The sequence below is a fragment of the Budorcas taxicolor genome, chromosome 3 (assembly GCF_023091745.1).
Source record: "Budorcas taxicolor isolate Tak-1 chromosome 3, Takin1.1, whole genome shotgun sequence".
NCBI classification, from domain to species: domain Eukaryota; kingdom Metazoa; phylum Chordata; class Mammalia; order Artiodactyla; family Bovidae; genus Budorcas; species Budorcas taxicolor.
The window spans coordinates 11,988,845-12,008,948 of NC_068912.1; the positions used below are offsets into that span (position 1 = coordinate 11,988,845).

At 39.4% G+C, this 20,104-nt stretch overlaps 1 pseudogene; it reads right to left on the reverse strand.

Moving 5' to 3' along the window:
* Positions 1-10,025: 10,025 nt before the first annotated feature.
* Positions 10,026-12,245, reverse strand: LOC128044864 (olfactory receptor 10R2-like; annotated as a pseudogene).
* Positions 12,246-20,104: the final 7,859 nt, after the last annotated feature.

Here is a 20,104-nt window from a genome sequence, read left to right on the forward strand (position 1 = left end):
GATTTATTCCAACTACTAGGCAAATATTCTTAGGATTCTACTTTGTGCTGTGTAGTCTACAAAGTCTACTCTGGCTGCTGAGAACACAAACTCTTCTTTTGTGAGCTCAGGAATAGTGTGGTTTACTGCTTACAGTAGCTTTTCCCCCTCCTCCAATAAGTGGTAGTTTCTTCTTATAGATGTGTTTGTCAGTACTATGCCAAAGGCTTGATGCCAAAGACTTTTTTGAGATATGTAGAGCTCTTTCTGTGTGCTAACTCCTCTCTAGTTCTCTGTTTTATAAAAAGCCCTTTCATCCTCTCTGAACTCCAATCTCTGTCTTAATTCCGTTAGATTCCCTGGCACTCTTTGGATTCCCCCTCTGCCAAAAACTGGGGTAACTAAACTTCTAACTTTAGTATTCAAACATTCTAAAACAAAAATTTTTCTCACCACATCATAATCACAGAGTAATATTTATTGTGTTCTGCAAAATTATTTACCTTCAACTTAATGCCCAGACACGGCTACTTTTCTACATGACTAAACTAAGTACCTCTAGCTAAATCAGTCAATCAGAGACTGTTTTTTTCTCTTTTGGACTCTTCACCAGAAACCTCATTCTCAGCATTTTTTAAACTATAGTCAGTTTCCTCTAGGGTCTGCTATTGGGGTCCATATTCTCTGCTATGCACCCTGGAAACTGCTCACAGGTTATAAGGTAGAGAAATCGTCTCTCTTATCTCAAGGACTACATCTTATGCTGCCTGCTGCCCAGTGTCTGAAAATTGATGTTTTGCATATTGTTTTCAGTGTTCCATTTTTTAAGGTGGAGGTGGGTTCCAGTCCAAGTCCTATTAATTCATTGCAGGAAGAGATGAAGTCATTATTTACTGTATTGTTGATATTAATTAAATTAGATATAAGATATTTTAATTTAAAGACATGTAGGGAAGGGAACTGAAAAAAAAGAGAAAGCCTGTATAGCTATTAGCATCATTTATTTAATAAAAAAAAAAAAAACACTATTCTTGTCTGGGTGAGAAGTTTGGGAAACTACATAGTAGATTCAATATTTTAAAGCAGAAAAAAATGTTTATCTTTGCTTCTTCCACCATATAACAGGTACTCAGTAAATAAAAATAGAGTAAATAATTGAGAGAATCTGAAATCTGGCTTTAGCAATTTATTAAATTGATATCAGTCAGTTGATTCCTCCCACATCTTTATTTGTCAATATTGATACTAAAACTGCTTTCTACTACTCAAAAAAGCCTTCACAAACTGTTAATCTGAGTCCAAGCTAGTACTGTTTACTATGCTTGTGCTCAGTCGCTTCATTCATGTATGACTCTTGTGACCCTCTGGACTTGAGTCCTCCAAGTTCGTCTGTCCATGGGATCCTTCTGGCAAGAATACTGGAGTGGATTACTATGCCTTCCTCCAGGAGATCTTCCCAAACAACAGACTGAATCAGCATCTCCTACTGCAGGCAGATTCTTTACCCACTGAGCCACCTGGGAATCTCCACTATACAATAGGCCAATAAATTTTAGAGAAGAGTTGCTGACACAAGGAATAGAGACTTTATTCACAAAGTCAGCAGAATGAGATGATGCACTTGTCTCCCAAAGAACCATCTCGCCTGAGCTAGAATCAGGTTTATTTTATACTAAAAGGGGTGGGGGTAAAGTCTTTGTTCTACACTGTGTTAATTTCTTCCTTCCTGCAGTCATTTGCAGGTGGGCCTTGTCAGGATGTTTCCTGTGAGCTGAACAAAGGTATTTTAACTTGACGCTTGTTACAGGGAAGCAAGGCTCCCAGAGACGGGACATTTTATATAATTTAAGCTTATAGGTAACATCCCTTTGGTGATTAATTTGTAGCAAAAGCAATAGAACACAAAGGTTAAAGTGAAAAGAACAGATCCAATATGGAATCAGATTTTTCTTTTCTCTATGGGAATATTTCATGTCAAACATGTTATGTTGATAGTTCTTGGGGATTGTTTACAATAAGGCACCCAAGCACTATGGGAGCATAATAGAAGGAAGTGCCATGTTTCATTTTCAGGTTTTATTTTTTTCATGTTATGAAAATATTAAGTGCACAGCACACGCAAAAACAAAAACAACAACAACAAAAAAAAACCCTCAAAGATAAATAATAAATAAAAATCAACTAAAAATTGCCCATAACAGCAAAACAAAGATAACTTTTAAAAAATGAATTCATTCATTTTAATTGGAGGCTAATTACTTTACAATATTGTAGTGGTTTTTGCCATACATTGACATGAATCAACCATGGGTGTACATGTGTCCACCATCCTGAATCCTCCTCCCACCTCCCTCCCTATCCCATCCCTCTGGGTCATCCCAGTGCACCGTCCCTGAGCGTCCTATCTCATGCATTGACCCTGGACTGGCGATCTATTTCACATATGATAACATACATGTTTCACTGCTGTTCTCTCAAATCATCCCACCCTTGCCTTCTCCCACAGAGTCCAAAAATCTGTTCTTTATATCAGTGTCTCTTTTGCTGTCTCGCATATAGGGTCATCATTACCATCTTTCTAAATTCCATATATATATGTGTTAACATACTGTATTGGTGTTTTTCTTTCTAACTTGCTTCACTCTGTATAATAGGCTCCAGTTTCATCCACCTCATTAGCACTGATTCAAAGGTATTCATTTTAATAGCTGAGTAACATTCCATTGTGCATATGTACCACAGCTTTCTTATCCATTCATCTGCCAATGGACATCTAGGTTGCTTCCATGTCCTAGCTATTGCAAACAGTGCTGTGATGAACACTGGAGTACATGTGTCTCTTTCAGTTCTGGTTTCCTCAGTGTGTATGCCCAGCAGTGGGATTGCTGGGTTGTATGGCAGTTCTATTTCCAGTTTCTTAAGGAATCTCCACATTGTTCTCCATAGTGGTCATACTAGTTTGCATTCCCACCAGCACTGTTAGAGTTTTTCCTTTTCTCCATACCCTCCCCAGCATTTATTTTTTGTAGACTTTTTAAAGGTGGGAAGAGAAGGGGACGACAGAGGATGAGATGGTTGAATGGCACCACCGACTCAACAGACATGAGTTTGAGTAAAGCTCCAGGAATTGGTGATGGACAGGGAATCCTGGTGTGCTGCAGTCCATGGGATCACAAAGAGTCGGACACGACTGAGCGACTGAACTGAATTGAACTGATTTTGACCGGCATGAGATGGTACCTCATTGTGGTTTTGATTTGCATTTCTCTGAAAATGAATGATGCTGAGCATCTTTTCATATGTTTGTTAGCCATCTGTATGTCTTCTTTGGAGAAATGTCTGTTTAGTTCTTTGGCCCATTTTTTGATTGGTTTGCTTATTTTTCTGGAATTGAGCTGCAGGAGTTGCTTGTATATTTTTGAGATTAATTCTTTGTCCGTTGCTTCATTTGCTATTATTTTCTCCCATTCTGAAGGCTGTCTTTTCACCTTGCTTATAGTTTCCTTCGTTGTGCAAAAGCTTTTAAGTTCAATTAGGTCCCATTTGTTTATTTTTGTTTTTATTTCAATTGCTCTTGGGGGTGGTCATAGAGGATCCTGCTGTGACTTATGTCAGAGAGTGTTTTGCCTATGTTTTCCTCTAGAGTTTTATAGTTCCTGGTTTTAGATTTTTAATCCATTTTGAGTTTATTTTTGTGTATGGTGCTAGAAAGTGTTCTAGTTTCATTCTTTTGCAGGTGGTTGGCCAGTTTTCCCAGCATCACTTGTTAAAGAGATTGTCTTTTCTCCATTGTATATTCTTGCCTCCTTTGTCAAAGATAAGGTGTCCATAGGTGCATGGATTTATCTCCTGGCTTTCTATTTTGTTCAATTGATCTGTATTTCTGTCTTTGTGCCTGTACTATACTATCTTGATGACTGTAGTTGTGTAGTAGAGCCTGAAGTCAGGCAGGTTGATTCCTAAGTTCCATTATTCTTTCTCAATATTGGGTAGGTTATTCAAGGTTTTTTGTATTTCCATACAAATTGTGAAATTATTTGTTCTAGTTCTGTGAAAAATGCCATTGGTAGCTTGATAGGCATTGCATTGAATCTATAGATTGCTTTAGGTAGTATACTCATCTTCACTATACTGATTCTTCTGATCCCTGAACATAGTATATTTCTCCATCTATTTGTGTCATCTTTGATTTCTTTAACCAGTGTTTTATAGTTTTCTATAAATAGGTCTTTTAAAACAAAGATAACTTTACTAGGATGTTCATATATGTACTTGATGGGCTTCCCTGGTGGCTCAGACAGTAAATAATCTTCCTGCACTGCAGGAGACACAGGTTTGATCCTTGAGTTGGGAAGATCCCCTGGAGAATGGAATGGCTATCAACTCCAGTATTCTTACCTGGAGAATCCCATGAACAGAGGAGACTCCCAGACTACAGTCTATAACGTTGCAGACTTGAACACAACTGACCAACTAAGCACACACATACTAAAAAACCAGAGGGAAGTAAAAATGTCTTCAACTTGGGACTGGATTGATCCACTCAAATGATCAATTCTTTTGCATTCCTCTAACTTTCCTTACATATATATGTATATGTTGGAGGGCATGAATGATCTGGCATAAGTAGCCTGAAAGTGCCCAATCTGAAAATTTTAGATGCATTCACATTTTAAATATATTTGCATAATTTCAAGTTATCAATTCTTGTTTTCTAAGATAAAAAAATTAAAACCTAATTGCATGGAGAGGGACTCAGGGAACACTGACAAATAATAAACAGACAAAATTCAGATAATTTGAAAAGATAGAGGCATTTGAGAAAGAACTAAAGAACTAAAAAAGAACTGTTTCTACTGCAACAGGAATTAAGAAAAATATTATAATAATTGTGGGACAAGTATATTTACAAATGCAGTGACAAAAAAAAGAGGGTGTCTTGGTTGATACCTCACATTTCCTCTGAAGTATGATTCAATGATATCAGGTAACATTGTGTTTGGAAGGAGTGACAGAGAGGGCCATAAGAGGGGAGAATAGTTAATTGGTTTGTGGAAGTGAGAATATGCACAATACCTTCTGCAGAGAACAAGAGATTGGTGATAATTGAAAAAGAAATATCCAGCGCAGCAAAACTGATCAAAGTATGCTTTAAAATGAAAGGACTGTGGATATATAATATATAATACTTTAGTTTAAGTGCAGGCGGGAGCCGAGAGGAGCTACCCCACGTCCGAGGTCAGGGGCAGCGGCCTAGAGTGCCAGGCTATGACGGCGCAGGAATGGCCGAGAGGAGCTACCCACTGCGTGCGAGGTCAGGGGCGGCAGCCGAGAGGAGCTATCCCGCGTCCGAGGTCAGTGGCAGCCGGGAGGAGACACCCCGTGTCCGAGGTCAGGGCAGCACCTAGGAGGAGACACCCCACGTCCGAGGTCAGGGACAGTGGCCAAGAGGAGCTACCCCTCGTTTGAGGTCAGTGGCTGCCGGGAGAAGCCACCTCGTGCCCAAGGCTGGGGCGGTGACCCTGAGGAGCCACCCTGAGCCTGAGGCCAGGGGTTGCAGCTGGAGGAGCCACCGTCGCCCGAGTCCAGGGCCAGTGGCCGGGAGGAGCAACCCGAGGAGCAGTGGCTGCGCAGGCATAGGAGGGCCTAGAGGAGCTATCCCACCTTGAAGGTCAGGAATGGCAGCAGTAAGGAGGTACCCCTCACCCAAGGTAAGGAGCAGTGGCTGTGCTTTGCTGGAGTAGCCGTGAAGAGATACCCCATGCCCAAGGTAAAAGAAACCCAAGTAAGATGGTAGGTGTTGCGAGACGGCATCAGAGGGCAGACACACTGAAACCATACTCACAGAAAACTAGTCAATCTAATCACACTAGGACTACAGCCTTGTCTAACTCAATGAAACCAAGCCATGCCTGTGGGGCAACCCAAGATGGGCGGGTCATGGTGGAGAGCTCTGACAGGACATGGTCCACTGGAGAAGGGAATGGCAAGCCACTTCAGTATTCTTGCCTTGGGAACCCCATGAACAGTATGAAAAGGCAAAATGATAGAATACCAAAAGAAGAACTCCCCAGGTCATTAGGTGCCCAATAAGCTAGTGGATACCATTGGATAAATAACTCCAGAAAGAATGAAGGGATGGAGCCAAAGCAAAACAATACCCAGCTGTGGATGTCACTGGTGATAGAAGCAAGATCCGATGCTGTAAAGAGCAATATTGCATAGGAACCTGGAATGTCAGGTCCATGAATCAAGGCAAATTGGAAGTGGTCAAACAAGAGATGGCAAAGGTGAACGTTGACTTTCTAGGAATCAGCAAACTGAAGTGGACTGGAATGGGTGAATTTAACTTAGATGACCATTATATCTACTACTGTGGGCAGGAATCCTTCAGAAGAAATGGAGTAGCCATCACAGTCAAGAAAAGAGTCTGAAATGCAGTACTTGGATGCAATCTCAAAAACGACAGAATGAACTCTGTTCGTCTCCAAGGCAAACCATTCAATATCACAGTTATCCAAGTCTATACCCCAACCAGTAACACTGAAGAAACTGAAGTTGAACGTTCTATGAGGACCTACAAGACCTTTTAGAACTAACACCCAAAAAAGATGTCCTTTTCATTATAGGGGACTGGAATGCAAAAGTAGGAAGTCAAGAAACACCTGGAGTAACAGGCAAATTTGGCCTTGGAATGCGGAATGAAGTAGGGCAAAAGCTAATAGAGTTTTGTCAAGAGAATGTACCGGTCATAGCAAACACCCTCTTCCAACAATAAAAGAAAAGTCTCTACACATGGACATCACCAGATGGTCAACACTGAAATCAGATTGATTATATTCTTTGCAGCCAAAGATGGAGAAGCTCTATACTGGCAACAAAAACAGGACCAGGAGCTGACTGTGGCTCAGATCATGAACTCCTTATTACCAAATTCAGACTTAAACAGAAGAAAGTAGGGAAAACCGCTAGACCATTCAGGTATGACCTAAATCAAATGCTTTATGATTATACAGTGGAAGTGAGGGATAGATTTAAGGGCCTAGATCTGATAAACAGAGTGCCTGATGAACTATGGACTGAGGTTCATGACATTATACAGGAGACAGGGATCAAAACCATCCCCGTGGAAAAGAAATCCAGAAAAGCAAAATGGCTGTCTGGGGAGGCCTTACAAATAGCTGTGAAAAGAAGAGAAGTGAAAAGCAAAGGAGAAACAGAAAGATATAAGCATCTGAATGCAGAGTTCCCAAGAATAACAAGAAGAGATAAGAAAGCCTTCCTCAGCAATCAATGCAAAGAAATAGAGGAAAACAACAGAATGGAAAAGACTAGAGATCTCTTCAAGAAAATTAGAGATACCAAGGGAAAATTTCATGCAAAGATGGGCTCGATAGAGGACAGAATTTGTATGGACCTAACAGAAGCAGAAGATATTAAGAAGAGGTGGCAAGAATACATGGAAGAACTATACAAAAAAGATCTTCACGACCCAGATAATCATGATCATGTGACCACTAATCTAGAGCCAGACATCTTGGAATGTGAAATCAAGTGGGCCTTAGAAAGCATCACTATGAACAAAGCTAGTGGTGGTGATGAAATTCCAGTTGAGCTATTTCAAATCCTGAAAGATGATGGTGTGAAAGTGCTGCACTCAATATGCCAGCAAATTTGGAAAACTCACTGGAAAAGGTCAGTTTTCATTAGCATCCCAACGAAAGGCAATGCAAAAGAGTGCTCAAACTACCGCACAATTGCACTCATCTCACACGCTAGTAAAGTAATGCTCAAAATTCTCCAAGCCAGGCTTCAGCAATACGTGAACCGTGAACTCCCTGATGTTCAAGCTGGTTTTAGAAAAAGCACAGGAACCAGAGATCAAATTGCCAACATCCACTGGATCATGGAAAAAACAAGAGAGTTCCAGAAAAACATCTATTTCTGCTTTATTGACTATGCCAAAGCCTTTGACTGTGTGGATCACAATAAACTGTGGAAAATTCTAAAAGAGATGGGAGTCTCAGACCACCTAACCTGTCTCTGGAGAAATCTGTATGCAGGTCAGGAAGCAACAGTTAGAACCGGACATGGAACAACAGACTGGTTCCAAATAGGAAAAGGAGTACATCAAGGCTGTATATTGTCACCCTGCTTATTTATCTTATATGCAGAGTACATCATGAGACACACTGGACTAGAAGAAACACAAGCTGGAATCAAGATTGCTGGGAGAAATATCAATAACCTCAGATATGCAGATGACACCACCCTTCTGGCAGAAAGTGAAGAGGAGTTAAAAAGCCTCTTAATGAAAGTGAAAGAGGAGAGTGAAAAGTTGGCTTAAAGCTCAACATTCAGAAAACGAAGATCATAGCACCCGGTCCCATCACTTCATGGGCAATAGGTGGGGAAACAGTGGAAACAGTGTCAGACTTTATTTTTTTTGGGTGGGGGCTGCTCCAAAATCACTGAAGATGGTGACTGCAGCCATGAAATTAAAACACGCTTACTCCTTGGAAGGAAAGTTACGACCAGCCTTGATAGTATATTCAAAAGTAGAGACATTACTTTGCTGACTAAGGTCCGTCTAGTCAAGGCTCTGGTTTTTCCAGTGGTCACGTATGGATGTGAGAGTTGGACTGTGAAGAAGGCTGAGCATCGAACAACTGATGCTTTTGAACTGTGGTGTTGGAGAAGACTCTTGAGAGTCCTTTGGACTGCAAGGATATCCAACCAGTCCATTCCGAAGGAGATCAACCCTGGGATTTATTTGGAGGGAATGATGCTGAAGCTGAAACTCCAGTACTTTGGCCACCTCATGAGAAGAGTCGACTCATTGGGAAAGACTTCGATGCTGGGAGGGATTGGGGGCAGGAGGAGAAGGGGACGACCGAGGATGAGATGGCTGGATGGCATCATGGACTTGATGGACGAGAGTCTGAGTGAACTCCGGGAGATGGTAATAAACAGGGAGGCTTGGCGTGCTGCGATTCATGGGGTCACAAAGAGTCGGACATGACTGAGCGACTGAACTGAACTAGTCTGAAAAACATAAGGGTCAGAAAAGAATACACATGCACTAGAACTTATAGAAAAATTATAGAGAAGAAATTGGTGTATTAACATAAAATTAACTGTAAAGACTAGGGAGAGGATTATCCAAAGTCACCTGGATTATTTTACCCATTTCCTCATGAGTCTATGAAAGAATGCTATTAATGAAATGAAAAGTACCTTGAAAATAATGCAGAGAAAAATAATCAAGATTCATCAGCTAGGTTAAAGGTGTTTTAGGGGAAGCATACATTATTCATCTTCAAATATTTAAATCGCTGCCGTGGAAGTGAAATATTATATACAAGATATTCATCTCCAGAAATAATGTGTGTAATGAAAAGGAGGACAGCATATAAAAGTGGAGCTTTATAACAGTGATACTTAACAGTGGTTAAACTAGAGGCAGAAATACAGCAGGTAAGATCCTTGCAATGACAGAGCAATTGGAAGTGATAGACTTGGGTCCTTTTCAACACTGGTAACTCATGGTTATATTAAATTTCAACTAGATTTATTCCATTTTCTTAATTGTGTGTGTGTGTGTGTGTGTGTGAAGAGTCCTGTTGAGGTTTTTCTAAATTTGAAATTTATAAAAACTGAACCTTCTATATTGAATTACCATTCACAGTATGTTACTTATCCTTCCTGGAAGACACTAAAATTATTCTTACCTAAGGATATAACAGCTTATTCAGTTTTTGGTACAGTAGAAACTTCTAAAACATTGGGAAACAACTATATTCCAATAAAATTAGTTTAAAATATACTTCCCTGTTCAAGTTTAAAAGCATTTCAAATATGTATAGTGTTAATAATTACCCCAATTTTAAGATTGCATTCACCAAACCTATCAAATTAATCCCATGGAGAAGCTTTCACTATGAGGTTATAAACTGCTATGTGAATGAAAGACAACACTATCATCACTTTTACAGTTATTGGTATACCCTCAGAAAAGAGTATTTTGTAGATATGAAGTATTCTCATTACAGAGCTTCAGAATAAAATCCTCTTCTGCCAATCACTTTTTGAATGGCCATTTGGACATCTTTGTTCCTTAGGCTAGACACCAGGGGGTTCAACAATGGAGTCACAACTGTGTAGGTCACTGTCACAAGTCTATCTTTGCTGGATGAGTACTTTGATGACAGCCGCAGGTAGACAAAGGAGGCACAGCCAGAGTGGGCAATGACTACAGCAAGAAAGGAGGCACAAGTGGAGAAGGCTTTTCTCTTGCCTTCAACTGATGGGATCCTCAGGATGGCATGAACAATGAAGCCATAAGAGATGCAGATAAAAGTCATAGGGACCATGAGTGCTAAAACTCCACCAATGAAGATGATGAGGTCATTGATATAGGAATCGGTACAGGCAAGGCAGATATCACAGAAGTAATGGTTAATCTTGTTGGGACAGAAAGGTAGTTCAAAAAACTAAGCGGAAGCCTATCAATGAAAACAAAAAGACAATTACAGCACAGTTCAGTTCAGGAGCTCAGTCCTGTCTGACTCTTTGCGACCCCATGAATCACAGCACGCCAGGCCTCCCTGTTTATTACCATCTCCCGGAGTTCACTCAGACTCACGTCCATCAAGTCCATGATGCCACCCAGCCATCTCATCCTTGGTCGTCCCCTTCTTCTCCTGCCACCAATCCCTCCCAGCATTGGAGTCTTTCCCAATGAGTCGACTCTTCTCATGAGGTGGCCAAAGTACTGGAGTTTCAGCTTCAGCATCATTCCCTCCAAATAAATCCCAGGGCTGATTTCCTTCAGAATGGACTTGTTGAATCTCCTTGCCGTCCAAAGGACTCTCAAGTGGCTGCCAATTGTCCACAGACTTGCCAGCTCATAAGGATAGAGTACTGAAGTGAATGACAGATGACAACAAAGCAGTCATAACCCATGATTCCCAGTAGCATGCAATTAGTGACAGCAAAACCAAGGAAGAAAAACATCTGAGTGGCACAGTCAATAAATGAGATTGTCCAGAGCAGAGAACAGATTTATGAGCATCTTGGGAAGAATGACAAAGGTATACCATGTCTCCAAGATGGAAAGGATCCCTAGGAAGAAATACATGAGTATGTGGAGGCTGCAGTCCAGGCAGATGACAGTGGCAATGGTGATGTTTCCACTCAGGATAATCAGATACAGGCACAGAAAAACAGCAAAGAGGATGAACTGGATTTTTCCAAGGTTGGAGAATCCCATCAATAGGAACTCTGTGACAGAGGAATAATTAGCTTGGTTGACTTGTTTCCCAAGATTGATCTACAGAGGACAAAAATGAAGAAACAGTGTTTGCCATGAAAGGTGGAGATAGTTAGTTCCACTATGGATTGAGGAACAAGAAATAGGAGAAGGGATAAGGAGTAATGCTAGTAGGAAATGCCCAGTGGACCATGTCAATTCATGGAATTGTTTCCAAAACTCAAGAGTACATGTTTCCAGTGATATTTCTGTATCTTTCATAGTGTTTAAGTCTAGGAAATTATTTTCACACTCTCTACTTCAAATAGCAATTAGGGAATGGAAATGTCTGAAACTTCCTGCATATTAGCCTAACTCTATCATTTATTATCTGTGTAACTTTTTGTGTTTCAGCTTTTTCATGTATAATATAAAATACTAAAAACACCTCTTTCCTAGTTTTCTTATGAAAATTAAAGCACTGAGCAGAGCACCTGCACACTGTAAACCTCTAGTAAATGTCAGCTTCTGCTACATAAGTTAATTAATTTTCAGGAAGTAGTGTTAGTTTTTCTTAAGCTTCCTTTTGGACATACTTTAAACATATATCTACTTCAGGTTTTAGTTTTTAATCCTATTATTTTATTAAAAAAAAAAAACAAAAAAAAAAACAGAACTACCAGACCAACATGCATACCCAATTCCTATTTGCATGCATTTACAGAGACAATAATATTGTGTTGACTTAAGTACATCCTTTCCCCTTAATCAATCAATTTCACACATTTAATAGAAGAGAGTTGGTTGGGATTTTAGTATATTTAGGTGACTCTAGAGAAACAAAAAGTTACTACAGGTTGGCCATTGATATTACTTTTACTAGTCAGGTTGGCCATTGATATACTAAATACCTACCATTCTGCCAAGATAATTCTCTGATTCTGCTCTAATTGTAGTTTCAAACTTCAAAAGAAAATAAATCAAACACATCGGACCTTACTTCAAAATGAGCCATTGTGTCTACTCACATTTTACCTGGATTTCCAACAGAACTCAGCATTGTGTTGGGTGCACCTGGCCTCAAGGAGTTTCAGCTCCTCCAATTTCTCCTTACTAAGGGATGAGAAAATCCTTTTTGCAATTCAACTAAAATCAAGTTTGAATTTTTTAAGTAATAAAAAGATCAAAGCAACCAAATAGTTGAAAATATAAGGCACAAAAAAGAATACAGGAAGAAAAACTTCTACCTAAAGTAGCTCAGTTGCAGAGACCAGCTGTCGATCCTACATTTTCAAGGTATATTTCTTAATCTATACCATCTTTGAATGTTTTTGCTTCACATTCTCTCATTTTAAGAGAAGCAAACGTATGTTTCATTTTTCTACCTGAGTGTAGCATAGTGACCAGTAAGCTAATAGGTAGACTTGATATGCTCTCTAAGTAGACAGGGCTTCTCTGGTGGCTCAGTGGTAAAGAATACACCTGTCATGAAGGAGATGCAGGTTTGATACCTGGGTCAGGAAGATCCCCTAGAGAAAGAAATGGCAACCCACTTCAGAATTCTTGACTGGAAAATCCCACGGACAGAGGATCTTGGCAGGCTAGAGTTCACAGGGTCACAAAGAGTCGGACATGATTAGCGACAGAGCATGAACACTGAGTAGGCAAGTCATCACTTTCATCGGTTTATCCATTCATTAATGTGTTAATTTATTGATAAATTAAAGTAATATATCTAATTACTCCATATCTATTTTTAAATTGTATCTATCTTAGGTTGAGTACTGTTCTTAACTGAAATAATTGTAAATCACTTTGCCTTCTTCAACAAACAGCAAGATTATGTCTTCTCATCTTGCAGTATCTCACCTCTGTGCTTTTACTCATACTTTCACCTTCACCTGGAAAAGCTTGTGTGCACATTCTATTCATTTTAGAAACTCAGATAGAAGCTGTGACCTCTGACTACTCTGGTCTCCAATGATAAGAGGGACATGAACTTTCCCTTCTCTTAATTTAGTGACATTCTGTTCTGTATGAAATGTATCATGAAAATACCAGCCTCTACTTTCTCATATATCAGACTGTGAATGCCTTTGGAGCAGTTTTATATTTCCCATCACATAAATACAAAGTGCTACTTAAGAACTATTAGTTTAATGAATTGATGACTAAATATTTTAGATTTTTAAAGATGGCATCTGTGAAAGGCATAATGTAAAGTCGTGAAAGAGATGATGGAAGTTTAAGCTTTATTTGGAGAATCTGGGCAATCTAGGATTCAGCTCACAATCTATCAGATCACACTGAAAAGTTATAATTGTGTTAATGTGTCACACAACCAAGAAGTTATAGAATATTAACCAGACCCAACTTCTCCTGATACCCTAACATTGCTTTTATTATTATTATTACTACTATTACTAAAACTCTGGTTCTTCCAAATACTTCCATGTGTCATTCAGTTCAGTTCAGTCGCTCAGTCATGTCTGACTCTTTGCAACCCTATGAATCGCAGCACGCCAGGCCTCCCTGTCTGTCACCAACTCCCGGAGTTCACTCAGAATCATGTCCATCGAGTCAGTGATGCCATCCAGCCATCTCATCCTCTGTAGTCCCCTTCTCCTCCTGCCCCCAATCCCTCCCAGCATCAGAGTCTTTTCCAATGAGTCAACTCTTTGCATGAGGTGGCCAAAGTGCTGGAATTTCAGCTTTAGCATCAGTCCTTCCAAGGAAATCCCAGGGCTGATCCCTTTCAGAATGGACTGGTTGGACCTCCTTGCAGTCCAAGGAACTCTCAAGAGTCTTCTACAACACCACAGTTCAAAAGCATCAAGTGTTCGATGTTCAGCCTTCTTCACAGTCCAACTCTCACATCCATACATGACCACTGGAAAAGCCATAGCCTTGACTAGATGGACCTTTGTTGGCAAAGTAATGACTCTGCTTTTCAACATGTTATCTAGGTTGGTCATAACTTTTCTTTCAAGGAGTAAGCGTCTTTTAATTTCATGGCTGCAGTCATCATCTGCAGTGATTTTGGAGCCCCCCAAAATAGTCTGACACTGTTTCCACTGTTTTTCCATCTATTTCCCACGAAGTGATGGGACTGGATGCCATGATCTTCATTTTCTGTATGTTGAGCTTTAAGCCAACTTTTTAACTCTCCTCTTTCAACTTTCATCAAGAGGCTTTTGAGTTCCTCTTCACTTTCTGCCATAAGGGTGGTGTCATCTGCATATCTGAGGTTATTGATATTTCTCCTGGCAATCTTGATTCCAGCTTGTGTGTCTTCCAGCCCAGCAGTTCTTATGATGTACTCTGCATAGAAGTAAAATAAGCAGGGTGACAACATACAGCCTTGACGTACTCCTTTTCCTATTTGGAACAACTCTGTTGTTCCATGTCCAGTTCTAACTGTTGTTTTCTGACCTGCATATAGGTTTCTCAAGAGGCAGGTCAGCTGGTCTGGTATTCCCATCTCTTTCAGAATTTTCCACAGTTTATTGTGATCCACACAGTCAAAGACTTTGGCATAATCAATAAAGCAGAAATAGATGTTTTTTTTCTGGAACTCTCTTGCTTTTTCCATGGTCCAGCAGATGTTGGCAATTTGATCTCTGGTTCCTCTGCCTTTTCTAAAACCAGCTTGAACATCAGGGAGTTCATAGTTCACCTATTGCTGAAGCCTGGCTTGGAGAATTTTGAGCATTACTTTACTAGCATGTGAGATGAGTGCAATTGTGCAGTAGTTTGAGCACTCTTTTGCATTGCCTTTCTTTGGAATTGGAATGAGAACTGACCTTTTCCAGTCCTGTGGCCACTGGTGAGTGTTCCAAATTTGGTGGCATATTACGTGCAGCACTTTCACAGCATCATCTTTCAGGATTTGAAATAGCTCAACTGGAATTCCATCACCTCCACTAGCTTTATTGTAGTGACTTCACATTCCAGGATGTCTGGCTCTAGGTGAGTGATAACACCATCGTGATTATCTTGGTCATGAAGATCTTTTTTGTACAGTTCTTCTGTGTATTCTTGCCAGCTCTTCTTAATATCTTTTGCCTCTGTTAGGCCATACAATTTCTGTCCTTTATCGAGCCCATCTTTGCATGAAATGCTCCCTTGGTATCTCTAGTTTTCTTGAAGAGATCTCTAGTTTTTCCCATTCTGTTGTTTGCCTCTATTTGTTTGCATTGATCACTGAGGAAGGCTTTCTTATCTCTTCTTGCTATTCTTTGAAACTCTGCATTCAGATGCTTACATCTTTCCTTTTCTTCTTTGCTTTTCTCTTCTCTTCTTTTCACAGCTATTTGTAAGACCTCCTCAGACAGCCGTTTTGCTTTTTAGCTTTTCTTTCCCATGAGGATGGTCTTGATCCCTGTCTCCTCTACAATGTCACGAACCTCATTCCATAATTCATCAGGCACTCTATCTATCAGATCTAGTCCTTTAAATCTATTTCTCACTTCCAATGTATAATTATAAGGGATTTGATTTAGGTCATACCTGAATGGTCTACTGTTATTAGATATCTAACAAAACAAACCACCAAGCTATTCCCTGAACAATGTAATTTATTTTACCTCCTCAGTTCCCATTTATGAGTATTATGCAGTAGATTATTTGTCCACAGAATGTTAGGAGTGTGAGAGCTAAAGACAGTAGAAAGTCTGTAAGGAAAAATAAGTCAATTATACTTCCTTTATTCCTTCATTCCCTGTTAGACTTTTTTAAATATACCATTGTCACCAGGAATAGTTTCATGTGATGTTTGACAATGGGCATTGAATGAACTAAATGTTGAAACTTCATTTTTGATAAGGAATTAGCAGTTTCTGTCCTTTCTTTTTCAATTACCCAGAAAAGACTTTCAAAAGGAATCAATCTTTCAGAGATGGCTGATAGAAAGGAAGTAAGTCCCATGGACTAGGGAAGCATATTCTATGACACTTATTTATAGCCATTCCTGTGCCTACTACAATTCATTGGTGATGCTCTATTTATTACCCCACAGCCCTATATTATTCTCCAACTTTTAAGTCTACCTTGTGTATTTGTTCCTTGCTTTCCCTACATGCTCTTTTTAACCATCACTCATAGACGGACTAAAACTCATGGGATGATTAGAACATTTCTATAATTTTCATTGGAGACCTCTCTATCACTATACCCAAACACTAATTTTACTCAACTTTCCACATGAAATAACCCAACAAGGCCTATTTCTCTATGTTCCCTAGCACAAAGCTATTAGAAGTCAGTGAAACCTCACAATCTAATAAAAATAAGACTCAAAAATGAATATTACTACAATCATTTCTATTTTTAAATGACTCTATTCTCTTTCTACTACTGACATCTCAATACTTCCAAACTGTGTTCCTACCTCCTCTGCTGAGAATTATGAGAAATATCCCCTAAAGCATCATTGAAGAACTTTTCTTTTGTCTCTTATTAGTTGTGGCCCCAGCATGCTGGTTTATGTTTATACTTTCCCAAACTCCAGGGATCCATTATTGCAGCATTAATTCTGGCACAGTTCCAGTCCTTTCAATGAGTAAACAGGATGTAAAAACAATGTAGATCCTAAATCTCATAGGTCCAACAAGCTAAAAAGGACACAGGAGAAGGTTAATACTGGCAATTAGCTGGCAATTAGTCCCAGGTTGCCTGATAGCTCATTAGAAGCTGAAAACTGTTGGAAATTAAGAAAAGAGAAGTAAATATGGAAAACCCATATTACAATAGGTAACACAGGACTGAATTTTCTGAGGTCATTAGGTAAGGAAGAAAACCCTTTTCCTCCTTGGACTTCACCAAGACCAATAAAGCCTGCTTTATCATTGCAAATAAAGAAGAAAAGTTATCCTTTTTAGTCTAGTTTCATCTGAACTCTATAAATTCAGTTTCTGCACCAAGGAGAGGGGCATAGGAACACATAATGTGAGGGATGAGAAAGGGTGATATGGTAGCTAGTAAAACTGAGATTTTGAAGAACAATGGCAAAGAGCTGGTTTGAGGACTGAAGGATAACCATGGACTGTTTAGATGTTGGCCATAGAGACAATACTATACTTCTTCCAAGCTTGATGGAGATGAAAAGATCTCCAATCAAGTGTATGCCTCAAGGATACTGAATAGGATGAAAAAATCTTGGGTAGCATCCTAGAGGCCTTGGCCAGTCCCCTAATTATCCTCATTCTTTCTCACAATTCTCTGTTGAATAGATCCAAGGCAGGTGAGAGAAGAAAAAACAAGTAATTGCCTGCTGTACACACGTATGCCACTGTTTTCATATCCTGTGTTTGAAATGAAGTTAAAGTCAAGCTTTCTGTTGCTGGACTCAGCCATCACAATTTCTAGACTTTTAGATTTTCTAGAAATCTTTATTCTTCATCTTCTGTGAGATAATGAAGAAAAATTCACCCTCTCTCTCTCATGTGTAACTCACAATGGGAGGTCAGAACAGATTTCAGGCACTTAGCATTGAGGTCTTCTCCCACTTGACTCTGTTGCAGTTCCTGTCAGTAGTTCTTGGTTGAGATTAGCTGATAGAACTCCCTAGCAGCTGTCCTCAAATGAGCAGAAACTCCCAAGTGAGATGATTACTGACTCAGAGTCTTTATTTCCAGTTATACGATTTTCAGAGGCTACCAACAGAGCTATAACAATGGCTACTGCTGCTTCCAACAGTTTTCAAATGTGCACAACAGTTCTCCCTAATAGTTGCAGAATTCCTGGGTTTTTTTGGCCATCTTGTCTGCTCAATGTATCTTCTCAAGCAAACAATTCCCCACGGTTTTCAGGCCAAGTCCTCATCATAAACCATTAAAAAAATCTGTTCAAAGACCTCGAAGGTATCAGAGCAGACATAAATCTGAAAAATACTGCAGTTAGTCACATTTCTAGAAGCACTTTTTGACCCAGTTGTGGATATAGGATAATCTCTATAATTTTATGAACCAATTTCTCTGACTAGAATATATGTGAATATAGTCTATTGGTTGTGTTTCTCTGGAGAACCCAGTAAAAATAAAAGTGTTAGTCCCTCAGTTGTCTGATTCTTTGTGACCCCATGGACTATGACCCACCAGACTCTCTGTCCATGCAATTATCTACCAAAGAATACCGAAGTGGGTACTCATTTCCTTCTCCAGGGGATCTTCCCTACAGAGGGACTGAACTTGAATCTTCTGTGTTACAGGCAGTTACTTTATGTCTGAGCCACAAGGGAAGACCGATACACAAAACATACTCTGCACATAAAGGGAAGATAGATATGGAGATGAAAATGTAAAGAAGAAATCTTAAAAATTGTTAAAGACTGTGTCATGTTAGTCAGTAGCTTTGATTTTCATGTAAATGAAGCACAATATAACCTAGCATAAGGAAAGGGAATCTATTGGCTTAAATCATTGGGTGGTCCAGTAGTTAAGATTTCACCTTCCAATGCAGCGATTGAGTGTATGATCCCTGGTCAGGAGGCTAAGATTCCACATGCCTCATGGCCAAAATAAAGACTTTGAAAATGGCCCACATCAAAAAATTAATCACTAGAAAGTTCAAGACATTTCTAATCAGATATGGCTCGACTCATAGACTTGCATTACAACAGTATGCTGAGTCTTGACTCAGAGGCCAACCTCTGGAAAACATCTTCATCTATAATTTGCCTTTTCTCTTTAACACATATTTTTATTTGTATTTAAGATTATATATATACTTTTCATTTACATCTCTATTTCAACCTCCATGGGAAATTTTTTCCTGTTTTGCTAAATTTTTAGCCCATCTCTAGGATATTGCCTGATTCATAGTAAGCATTCAATACATATTTGTTGAATAAATGAATAGTTTTTCTCTTTTTGTCTTTCACTTAACTCAGCTTCACACTCTTGCTGGGTTTCTTTTGCAGTAAGGTGGCTTTATCCAAATAGGTTCCCTTTATCCAAAAGGCTTCCCTCATAGCTCAGTAGGTAAAGAATCTACCTGCAATGCAGGAGACCTGGGTTCAATTCCTGGGTTGGGAAAATCCCCTGGAGAAGGAAATGGCAACCCACTCCAGTATTCTTGCCTAGAGAATCCCATGGATAGAGGAACCTGGCAGGCTACAGTCCCTGGAGTCGCAAGAGTCAGGCATGATTTAGTGACTAAACCACCACCACCATCCAAATAGCAGAGGGGAAAAATAAAGATGAAAGTCTTAAAACTCTTTGCTATTCAAAAGATTGTCAGTTGCACACAGCTAAATATCTAATTTAATCAAGATGCTTTCTAGATAGAAATTGGAGCAATGTGTGATTGATTTCACAGAACTTTTCACCCAATATATGGTATGAAATGGAGAAAATAGGGTTTGTCCATTAACTAATATACTTTAAGTGGTTCCAGGATAATTTTTGTTTATTGTATTGCAAAAAGTGAAAAAAAAAATCTTGTTATATAAGATTCAGTAGATAAAAGAAATTCAACTCATCACTCCAATATCTGAAGAAATATCTGAATATCAAATGATGAGTTGCAGGAAAATTGTGAATCATAGACTATGACATCGCCATAGGCTCAATTTATCTCTTTTCTTAGCTCTCCTTTGACCTTTATTTCAGTTTCATTCTTTTCTTTGTTTTCCTCATGACAGTAAAGTGGAAGGCCAAGCTGAGGTCATCTTTCTTTCATCTTGATTATATAGAGAGGCAAACTATTAAAAACCTGAGTGCTGAGAATTTCCTGCAGGAGTTAGACTAAGTTTCTGCTCCCTATTTTTGGGAGTGCTTTGAGAAGACTGTAAAACGGTTACACCACCAGAAGCAGCATTTTCTTGACCTGTAGATTTCAGCTAATGGTCAAGTGTTCTTCAGCCACTAAGTCCAG